Raw genomic sequence first — 11,947 nt, forward strand, 5'->3', positions numbered from 1 at the left:
TTCTCCTGCCTTAAGAGCAGAACTACACTACACAGTACATTTCTCCAGCCTTAAGAGCAGAACTACACTACACAGTACATTTCTCCAGCCTTAAGAGCAGAACTACACTACACAGTGCATTTCTCTAGCCTTGAAAGCAGAACTACACTACACAGTACATTTCTCCAGCCTTAAAAGCAGAACTACACTACACAGTACATTTCTCCAGCCTTAAAAGCAGAACTACACTACACAGTACATTTCTCCTGCTTTAAGAGCAGAACAACACTACACGGTACATTTCTCCAGCCTTGAAAGCAGAACTACACTACACAGTGCATTTCTCCAGCCTTAAGAGCAGAACTACACTACACAGTGCATTTCTCCAGCCTTAAGAGCAGAACTACACAGTGCATTTTTCCAGCCTTGAAAGCAGAACTTCACTACACAGTACATTTCTCCAGCCTTAAGAGCAGAACTACACTACACAGTACAATAAACTCAGCTAAACTCAAACAGCTCCCTCCCAAAAAAATGTAAGGCTGCCAAGCATGCTAATGCATAAACACAAACAGCTAACATAGCTATTAACAAGTCAGCATTATGGGATTTTTGACTGCAATTACAAATAGCTAATCTAGCTAGCTATCTAAGCTCTCAAATGCAAGCTTTATTTGTTGGTTCCCCATCAAATCACGCTCGTTATATCAGTCTTTAAATTTAGTTAGCAAACTGACATAATTCAAATTGCTAGCTGACATTAACTGAAACTACTGTTAACTTTGAGGTTAAGTAGCCAACCCAGCTCGCTAGCTAGCCTATTAAAGGTGCACTTACTTGGTTCAAGCTAGCTCAACAAGATAAAGCCACATACTAAATAAATAAGACACAGACAAATAAAAACAGCTTACCTTTGCCAACATTTTGTTCCAAATTTCCCAGCTGCACAGCCGCAATCTTCCACTGCTGGAGATGGTGTTTTGTTTTTTCTGGGTTTTTTTTGGCCCTGTGTTATTGTTTGTGAAGTCAACACCAGGACATCTGGGTATTTCTTAAGTAAAAGCAAAAGATTTTCTAAAATTAAAGCATTGTAAATTGGAATAACATCATTGCCATGCATACCTCAGTCTCCATTAAAAAAGAGCATCCATAACCTTTAAATGAGAAAGGTTATGTTAAATACTAAGTAAGGTGGTATTCAATAATGGTAATTCTGTACTAGTTTTTAGATTCTATCAATGAACCATGGGCCTACCTCATCTGAAACGTAATGTAATTTTAAATGAGTCAAGACAGCACAGATTGGTAACTTGCATGTCAATGATTTTACTGCCTCTAAATGAGATAGTAATCCTGCTGCCTCTAAGCTGCATTTACATTATGAAAGTAAATGGATGAAACAAGCTGGATATTCTATGTTTTTAAGTCACAGGAAATCCTGATATCACCAGTGACAACAGCAATGTACCTTAGCTTTCAACTTATGCTGTCAGCCACTGTGATGGATGTTGCCTCAGAACTTGGTTTCTTCTGAAACCTGCATGGAACATTCATAGATGAAGTCCAGACATGATACTTTTAGAATGTTATAAGAGCACACTATTAGAAACATCTATATGTGTTCAAATCAGAATCTTAAAATAAAATTGTTGCAAACATCATCATCATCAAGGCAGGAATACTGCTGGTGTTTGGTAATGTTATCACCATGGAAACATTACTGTGGTCAAGCTATCTGTACCTAAATCACACCTGTTTAAATTTAAAGAAGCATATTATAGTAGTGCACTGCAGCGCATCCTATGCTCATGGCCACACCTCCTATCCAATCTGTTTTTGCAACAAACAAGTAATAATAGTGATAGTAATAATAATATACTTTCAGTTCTGACATGATTATGTTTTACTTTATCTAAAAAGTGTTTACACAGTCTTTTAAAAAGTTCTTATGGAAAAGCTTGAAATTATATATATATATATATATATATATATATATATATATATATATATATATATATATATATATATATACACACACACACACACACACACACATTCACACACACTCTGTATACCAATGTATACTGTAATTCTGAATTCTTAATGTCTGGGCCTGTATGTTCTGAGCCTAGCCTCATAAAGTCGTAACATTTCGAGAAAAAATCTGTACTATTTTGAGAAAAAAGTTGTACAATTTCGAGGATAAAGTGGGCTAACTGCAGGGGGGCTGCGATAATGCGTTGGGGTCTCGGTTGCTGTACTGGCACGGCAGAGTTCCACACACTCCTGTCGGTCTGTGGATCGATCATTTTGATTATCATTGTTATTGTCTGTGAAACTACATGTCCTCTTTAATGGCATGGAGATGTAGCCACCCATAGCTGTGTAGACCACACTGCCTATGATTCTCCTCCAAAAAAACAGTTTCCTCCGAATCTGTCTGGTTCTTTATTCTACAAAAACACAGTTTCCTGCACAGCTGTTTCTTTTACTAATAACAGTTTGGTGCTGATGTGTCAGGAGAAACAGGGAGACTGAGTATTTCTTTATGGGTGACATCTATATGAAAGTATAACTCCACCAACTCCTAAACGCCCCTCATTTCAACACAAGGAGGTGCTGCCTTCCCTTTGCAAAGTCTTTGGCCACAATATTGCGACCTTTCCTGGTATTAACGCCACTTTAATGTCGTAATAGGCTATGTGCATGAGAAGCTGTGACATACTTCCGCCTTGGGTTTTACCAGCATTTTTACTTCCTGCCTACTGCCTAGGTTTTCAGGGACTAATTTAACAGCGTCTGTGAAGAGTTTGGCGAATATGAATATCGGTAAAAGATTTTTTCCAGAAGCGTGAAGGGGTGCTGCATTGTTCCGTGCCACTCTGCTCTGTTTCAAGATATAATTTGGTAGTGAGTTTTTATTCTTTCCCCGAGGACGAGACACTTCGGAAAAAATGGCTCGTCAAGATACTGCGGGAAAGCTTTACTGTCACGAAGCACACTAAAGTGTGCAGCACTCACTTTAGAGAGAGTGATTTTGCTGTGGGCACCAGCCAGAGACATCTTAAGAAAGGCTCGGTACCGACCATTTTTGAGTGGAACCGGCATACCCAAATCAAGCCGCGACTCGGTGTTTGGGAAAGAAGAGAAAGACCATCTACTTCCCTGGACGATAGTTCAGCAGTGGAGCTAACGGACATCTCACTACAACAGCACAATTACGATGCGACACCAGAACCAGCAGCCTTGGACCTACTAATTATGAAAAACAAGGAACTTGAAGAACAAGTGCAAGAACTACAGGCCAGTTTAGTGGTTTTCCAGGTTTAGCAGGTGTGAAAAATCACAGGAGAGAAAATCACCAAACTGTGCTGGACACCTGCTCTCCAGGACTGCTGCTAGCCACCCCTGCTTTAGCTTTAGCTTAGCGTTTCCCAACCCTGGTCCTGGAGACGCACTGCCTTGCTCATTTTGGTGCTTTTGCTGCTTTTTAAAAACACCCAATTCAACTCAGTAAAGGATTGTTAAAGACCTGATTAGTTGGACTAGGTGTGTTGGGGGCAGGGAAAACACTGAAATGTGCAGGGCAGTGTGCTTCCAGGACCAGGGTTAGAAGACAGTGCTTTAGCTAACTTGTAGCTGTGTTTGATTAGATCATGTCCCAAATGTCTCCCTACTCCTTATTTGTTCCAATACAGGAGATTTATGCTGATTTATGCTGATCACTAACACCATTTATCTATTTAGATTTGCCTCCTACGACCATCTAAAGGCCTTCTGGAGGCTTATTGAACCATCAACGTCAAAAATGATTCAAGTTAGCCAGGCCAGCGAAGGCTCCCACTTGTGTGCCCCCGAGGAAGCATCATCAGGACCCACATTGACTGCACAGAGCTTTGCTGCCAGACACCATCATCTTCACTGCTGCAGAGTGAAGTATTGTCAATGTACAAGTCCCACTGTACCTTCAAAGGTATGCTGGGGATGGCAAGGGTACAGGGTTTCAGGTAAATACACAGGTTTTGTCTGTGACTGTTCTTGGTTTTTGGTATTATTGGTTTTGTTGTTCTTGATAATGAGGAATTATTGGAGGCCACTGGTTCCTAGCCTTAGTCCTGAATTTCCCCTAACCTGTGTTTTCTTGCTGTCAAGTCAAAACAAGGTCATCAGCTAATAAAGGCTTTTAGGAGTTTGAAGTAGGTGTTCTATAGAAGGGAAAACTGCAGGGTGATAAAGCAAACATTTGAGGCTGTATGTGCATAATGCTTAATGTTATCCATGTGTTCAATTTACTTTCCCTGTACACTTCCTACAGTTAACTATGAACGCTTTGCTTTTCTAAAGTCAGTGGAATGAAATTGCTCATCAAAAACCTAATATTTGGTGAAACATTTGTACTTGTCAATTTATTTTTAAATACTTAAAATGCTTTTTGATAATCACTGTTTCTCTTTTGAGTGTTTTTTAATAACTCCAAACCATCAACTATAATGTCAATCAGAACTGTGACAATGACATGCTTCAAAAATGTTGTTTTCTGCAGCTACTGACTGAGCTTACATAAAGCTGCATCCAAATTAAACCTGACTAACTCAAAAAGCAAAATATAACATTTAATATATAACATTACTGTACCCATAGCAGGGCATCATAACTAAAAAGACATTTTAAACAAAATATGTTCATTTCAGTGCTTATAACGAGGCAAATACAATTCAGTTCCACCTACTCTCACAACTGAATTTACAGGCATCTATGCATGTAAAGATAAAAGAAAAAAATGGTCCACTTTTTTGCTTTATGGTTTTAATTACCTCTGTGTTTTAGAAAATGCGCTGCACCAACATGTCCTCTTCAGCAAAAACCACAAAGTCACACCAGGCTGGATTCTGTCAGCCAGGTGCTCACCTGAACTGAGGAAGTCAAACGTGGCTTTCTTAGCTGATGCCATTCTCCACACACACTCTGTTTGCTGGTTGCACACTCAATTTTGTGTGCCATTTCCCAGGTGATGGTGAGAGACTTCAGATGGAGCTGTTCTTTCTCACTGCAAACACACATGCAGTCTGAAGGTGCCAGTCCATATGCATCAGAAGGAACAACTGAAGGCAGAGGTGCATCAAGACGAGGAGCAATGTAATCTTTAGCTACTGGTTGCTGGTAAGACAAAGGACTACCAGCTTGCATGCTTCCAAATGCACTCTCAACCAGTGGAATGTCTTTGGAGATTCCCACTGTGGTTATCAATGGTGCGGTATGATGAGGAAACTCCTTGTAAACCTCAGACACACACAGGACAGAGAGGTCTGGCAAATCTCCGGGCAACGCTTTGTATAGAGTGCTCCTGTGAACAACAATCATTTATATCACAGTGTTAATTCCACTATTTATCCATTTGGTATTGCAAGTATTATTAATTAGTAATGTCACCACTTGTATCTTACCATACAGCCTCACTGCTCTTTGCTTGGGTCTTGCTGCCCTTTTATCCACAGGCCCTGGCTTCACACCCTAGGTAAGATACATATCCTATGTGTGTGGTTCTCAGGCCTGGTACTGAAAGCCCCCTGATTTGTACAGAGTTATATATCTAAAGTTTAGAATATTATTACTTACCAAAGTTCTTGGCTTGTGCCATTGCTGCTCACTCTCTGTGCAGATCAAGACAGGAGGAATGGCAGGAAGTCGCAGTTGTGAATAATGTGCAGTTTGATAAAGCAATGCTACCACATGGTTGCACAAAGTGGTCCCAGCAACACATGAGCAAGAGCAATGAAGAGCAATGAATTTAGAACAATCTGTAAAAATATAGAAAGAAGCACATACAATAATAAGGAAACAGAATCAAGTGCAATTCAATCAAAAAAACTACAGCTACTTACAACATGGAAAAAAGCAGGACATCAGGAAAAAAAAGGACTGTTAGTAAATACTATCATACACGGCCTACAGCGTTGGGTAACGTTTTTGTTTGGGTATCATTTGGACAATAACACTTCAACAGCTCCTGCAGTATTTAGAATAAAGTAAATCAGGGAACGTCAAAGGGAACAAAAGACAGATCAGTTTCTGGGGATTTTGCCTTTTTTGTTCACTTTTCATAGCTGAAAAAATAATAAAGCCATTCTCTCTCTGCCTTTTCACCTTGGTTTACCAAAAAAATGTTTACAATCCCCAGAAACCTGAATCTGAAAACAAAATAGGCACAGCATTTAGCTACTAAATTACTGTCATCCTACACTCAAGCTGTGTGGCTTCTCCGACTTCTTCATTGACCTAAAACAGGTCGCACTCACACATATCTCCCCTGTCACCTGATGTTTGTTCGAAACTAAAATACAAAGGAAAGAACAGAGTTAATCATACTATGTGATCTGTTTGAAAGTCAAGTAGGGTAACTCAGTGCTGAGTACAAACAGTCGTGAAGATTAGCGTTCAGACACGACCAACTACGACTCTTACTTTCACAGATGATAATAGTATTCGATTTATTTAAAATCAAACTAATAATAATTTGTTTTATTTTGTGGGAGTACATATCGATTTGTTTAACAGACAAATAGGACAACTCAGCACCGAGTTAAAAGCTTATAATGCTAATTAGATTATCGTTTCGTCTTAATATGCTCCTGACGTTAGCTAACTAGCTTTTCGCTAGCGCTGACACAGAACACTTACCTTCATAGTTGTCAATATAACTTGATATGTACATTTTGAACCCTTTTTCTTGCTTGCTTGTAGAAGCCAGGGCCCACATCTTGACGATGCGTTGAAAATCGTTGACCGTCATTCGAGGGAGGTCTTGCAAACATCGCTTGTAAAACGCCATTGTTGACAAACCAGTGCCAAAGTCTGTCCCTGTTAGCGTTGTTTAGCTAACCGGAAATGAAACTGCCGGTAAAGGCGAATGCGGGAGCGTTACGTGCACAGAGCCAATTCTACGACATTTTTTCTCGAAATACTACGACTTTTTTCTCGAAATATTACGACTTTTTTTCTTGAAATAGTACGACTTTTTTCTCAAAATACTACGACTTTTTTCTCATATTAGCAGGACTGCGGAACAAAGAGATGTTTGTAAAGATAAGCCCCGCCTATTGGCTATTTTAATTGGTTGTTCCCTGAGCCAATTATGTTCATTCTGCCTCAGGGGTAGCGCTGCCTTCAGTTTTGAGTAGTGATTTAGCACATGAGCACAAACAAATGAAACCTTCTATTGCGCTATATTCGTGGTCTACTAAGACCATGACACTTAATTGTGAATCAAAGTTATTTTTATTTCAAATAAAGGTTAGGTTCAAAACCGGACTGCAACTTCTAATGTCAGTTAGTTTTCAATACAAGCCCTGAACAAGCCCCATATCGCTTAGTTTCTGACATGAGACCAGACCAAGGGTTCTCATAGATTCTTATATACTGGCTGAAGCTGGAAGCCAGTACAAGCCTTCTAAAGTAATTCAGTAGAATATATAACCAAGAACATGCAGACTTCCTATTTGATGTCTTAAGCCTTCTGCTTAGTCCCACAGTGTGACCTTCTTTTCACTGTATCCATTGTTTAGTTTCAAATGATCACTTTTGAAACTTTTGAAACTAGATGGAAACCTCAGTCAAGCCTAAGTGTTCCCAGGCCCATAGAACCACTGGTTGAGGCTGACTACCAGATTTAAAGTATCCCATTTAAAGTATCCCACCACTCTATTAGGACTCGGTAGAGGCTGACTTTTTTTAAAGTTCTTAATTTTGAATCAAATGTATTTTTATTTCAAAGTAAAGGTTAGGTTCAAAACCTGATTGCAACTTCTAATGTCAGTTAGTTTTCAACACAAGCCCAGAACAAGCCTCATATTGCTTAGTTTCTGACATGAGACCAGACCGAGGGTTCTCATAGAAGCTGGAAGCCAATACAGGCCTTCTAAAGTAATTTAGTAGAATATATAACCAAGAACATGCAGACTTCCTGTTTGATGTCTTAAGCCTTCTGCTTAGTCCCACAGTGTGAACTTCTTTTTACTGTATCCATAGTTTAGTTTCAAAGCAAATGTTTAGTTAAAAAGCTTTGAACTCCTGGCAAGGCAGCATGGTCTGCCATCCACTCACTGACCTAGGTCAGCCTTGCTTAGCTTCACAGATCAGTCAAGCCTTAGGGTTCCCAGTCCCATAAAGCCACTGGTTGAAGCTTGTTTCCAGTATTGGCCATTTAAAGTATCCCACCACTCTATTAGGACTCAAAAGAGGCTAACATTTGTTTTAAATTCTTAATTTTGAATCAAATGTATTTTTATTTCAAAGTAAAGGTTAGGTTCAAAACCTGATTGCAACTTCTAAGGTCAGTTAGTTTTCAATACAAGCCCTACCCAGACAGCAAGCATGTTCGGGCCGGATTACCTTGGCCGTCACAAAGTCCTCCTAGCAGTCGCATCTGCATTGCGGACTTGTGCCACATTTGGGCCAAGTAACTGTTAACAGCACTAGACACACTGCTGGTCAGCGGACTCAGAGCGCATTGCGGCCGGACCTAACAAAAACGGCGCCTCATTTAAAATTTGCCCCTCCCCTTTTTTCCCCCCTCAGTCCTCTGCAGTCGTCAGTTGACTGACTGTAAAACTCGCTGCTGCGTTTGAGGTAAGGTGTATTTTGTATTTTAAATATTTGCACGTTTATTAGAATTACGATCAGGTATCTTGGATTTTATCGTTTAACTTTTAATATGTTATTCAGTTTGACAAACAAATAAGTTGAATGGTGGAGTTGCTAGAGGGGAGGACGTCAGTACTAGGTTAGCTAACCTAACCTAGGTTAGTTAACCTACGTTAGCTGAGGTAGTGAGTCAAAATGTCTAATTCCAACCTAAATTAACATCAGAGATTTCTCTTTAATCATGTTTAATAACGACACACTCTTAATCTTACATCATCTCCCTCGCCCGGCTGTGCAACAAGCTAGTTTAGCTGGGTTGTACTGTGAGAGGCAGCTGTTAGCTTCACTGGAAAATGTGAAAATGTTCTAAGAGCAGCTTTAATATTTCTGCCTGTTTTAGGAGAAAAACAAGTCTAAAGAGAACAGAGAAGTGAATTTGAGTGACTAATGTGAGAAACATCCATTAGCTGGAATCTGAAGTTACCCTATATTGTGGTGTGTGGAGCTAGCCAGATAACGTTAGCTAGCTAAGCTGTATTAGCCAGTGTAAGCAGTATCGTTAGTTTAACCGTCTTATTTTTATCTGCTTTTTACAGTGTCGGATTTTACTATTTTTACCTAAAGAAATGGTAGGTTAACGTTACTTTTAATTATTTTTGTCTTGAAACTGCTGAAATAACATAAACCAGTAACACTCGTATTTGGTTAAAAGTGTGTAAAATAACCCTCAGAAACAGAACCGGCTCCCTTTGCTTAATCTTTTATTAGACGAAGCTTCAGCTCTCTCACTGCTGCTCCCGCGGCCGCTTCGGGCTCAGGGCCAGTCTCAAAATTCTCAAAATTACGAACAGAAAGCGTTTCTGCTATAATTATTAGCATTATTATTATTGTCTCTGTATGTAAATCTGCTGATATGTTCAGAAGCGTCAGCAGAGCTATTTACGGAGATACTAAAGCTACTACTACTAGTAATAATAATAATAGCTTCACTTGTTTCGTCTTGTAATTTTGAGACGGTCTCTGACTCTGAAGCAGACGCGGACACAGTGATAGCGTGAATTGAACCTTTTGGCAAAAATAAAAGAATAGAAAAAAGACCAAGAAAAGAACAGCGCGGTTCAGTACAGACTGGGTTTGTTGTGTTTGTTATCTTTAATATGACCATGAAAGTGTAATAATCTAATAACACAGAACGTAATTGCGAATGTCACACGAACTTTACCGTCCGATGTGGTGTATGTTGCCTGATTGTGTGGAAGCTGAGACATGGCCGTGGTGGTCCGAGGTGGTCCTTAAACGGTCACAGTAACACAGCCGTTTTTTTAAACATACATGCAGCTGCCTGAAGCACCGAGCGCGTTTAACTACCGCAGCTCGGTCATGTTGACGTGTCGGAATACTGTTTCACGGTATGGTTTGCATTAAATAAACCAATAAAAGAACGTGTTTTACCGTCATTATGGGCTGTTACTGCGGTAGCTCGGTAACTCTTACCGGGCTCAGGCCAAGGCCCGATATATAAAACGGACGCGCCTAATTAAAAAACATTCCCCTTTCTTTTTTCCTGCTCAGCGGTCTACAGTCATCCGTTGGTATTGGTCTGTAAAGTTTGCTGCTGACTTTGAGGTAAGTTAATCATTACTTTCGATATCTGCACATGTGATCAGGTATCACAAATTATTACATTTGTTTAAATTATTACATTTATTTTAAAATATTTTATTCAATTGACAATCAGATAAGCTTAATGGTAGAGGAGTAAGGACAATTTTAGTTCTGTTAAAACAAATTACTGTTAGCGTCTTCTCTTTGATTGTCTTTAAGTTAAAAACAAATTTTGCCTCTCCGCCAGGGCCAGTCTCCTACACCTCCCCCTGCCAGGGCCAGTCTCCTACACCTCTCCCCGCCAGGGCCAGCCTCCTACACTTCTCCACCAGGGCCAGCCTCCTACACCTCTCCGCCAGGGCCAGTCTCCTACACTTCTCCGCCAGGGCCAGTCTCCTACACCTCTCCCCGCCAGGGCCAGCCTCCTACACTTCTCCACCAGGGCCAGCCTCCTACACCTCCCCCCGCCAGGGCCAGTCTCCTACACCTCTCCCCCGCCAGGGCCAGCCTCCTACACCTCTCCCCACCAGGGCCAGCCTCCTACACCTGTCCACAAGGGTCCGCCTCCTACACCTCTCTGCCAGGGCAAGCCTCCTACACCTGTCTGCAAGGGTCAGCCTTCTACATCTCTCTGCCAGGGCCATTACTCTCTTTCACGCCCTTTTTTTAGCCACTTTATGTAGACTGGCCTTTGTTGTTTTCCTCTGTAACCAACCTCTTTCACCACTTTATATCCAACTTCCTCCATGTCTGCTATAGGGTGAACATTCTTCTTCTAAGGTTTCACCCACCCCTTGAAAGGTCATGACCCCAATAAAACTGTGGGCTGCAAATATTGGCTGATTTGGGCCAACGAATGACTTGGTCTGACTCTTAGTGATGAACGGTAAACATTTTAAGTGATTTGAATCCAGAACATGGATTAGAGCCCAACCAATATGAAAACTGTGACTGATACCATTAATGATTGTTAAGAGGCTGGAAATTATCTTAACACTACTAACAATATTGGCTGGTATTATTTGATATTGTATTGTTTTATACTCCAATTCATTTTAGTTGAACTCTGCTTCACTGATACAATTGTCACTTCTCAATGGTCACACTTCTTAATTTGACATTGTAAAACTCAGCATGGTAGTATTTTGTGTTCAAATTGCCAGTTAACCTTTATTATTGTGATGACATGAGCAGAGTTTATCAGTCTCTATCAGTGTTAAAGTCTGTTTTTTATGTCAGTTTATTACAATTGAAAACAAAGCAGCTAATTATCGCTTCTTTAATGGCAGGTTTTTTTGCTGATAAGACTACACCTCAGTACTGGCATTGTATTTTTTCTTGTTTGAATTCATTTTTCAAAAAATGCTGTGTTGAAAACATAGTGACATTCAATAAACCTTTTTTTGAGGTAGTTGGTTTTATGTTTCCCTTTTTGAATTTAGCGTTTTTTGAAAACATTCATTATTAATGATTTGTGAATAATTATGTGGGATATGGAGCTGTTGTTGACTCTGAAACGGATCCGGTGCAGATGCAACAAGTCAGGGCCGGATCCGTTCTAGAGACAGCTGCTTATATCAACTTGAGCTTGGACCTCTTCTGAACTGGGCCTGTGCCACATTCGGGCCAGATATGAAGATAATATTCAGATCTGCACCGATTCAGGGCCAGATGTAACGCTGTTCTTTGCTCATCTGGGCCAGTTTTTAATCTGTTTTGGTGC

At 40.2% G+C, this 11,947-nt stretch overlaps 1 long non-coding RNA gene across 2 annotated transcripts; it reads right to left on the reverse strand.

Annotated features, from left to right (window-relative positions):
• Nucleotides 1-896: 896 nt before the first annotated feature.
• On the reverse strand, nucleotides 897-7,046 carry LOC118805245. Of its 2 annotated transcripts, none has more exons than XR_005007042.1 (6): nucleotides 6,658-7,046; nucleotides 5,596-5,777; nucleotides 5,424-5,490; nucleotides 4,794-5,323; nucleotides 1,448-1,516; nucleotides 897-1,030 (listed from the first exon to the last, which is right to left on the reverse strand). It is a non-coding gene; the product is annotated as an uncharacterized LOC118805245 (long non-coding RNA). The 2 variants fall into 2 exon arrangements; XR_005007044.1 differs by having other exon boundaries at nucleotides 6,219-7,046.
• Between the last annotated feature and the right edge of the window lie 4,901 nt (nucleotides 7,047-11,947).

The sequence above is a fragment of the Colossoma macropomum genome, unplaced genomic scaffold (genome assembly GCF_904425465.1).
Source record: "Colossoma macropomum unplaced genomic scaffold, Colossoma_macropomum, whole genome shotgun sequence".
Lineage (NCBI taxonomy): Eukaryota > Metazoa > Chordata > Actinopteri > Characiformes > Serrasalmidae > Colossoma > Colossoma macropomum.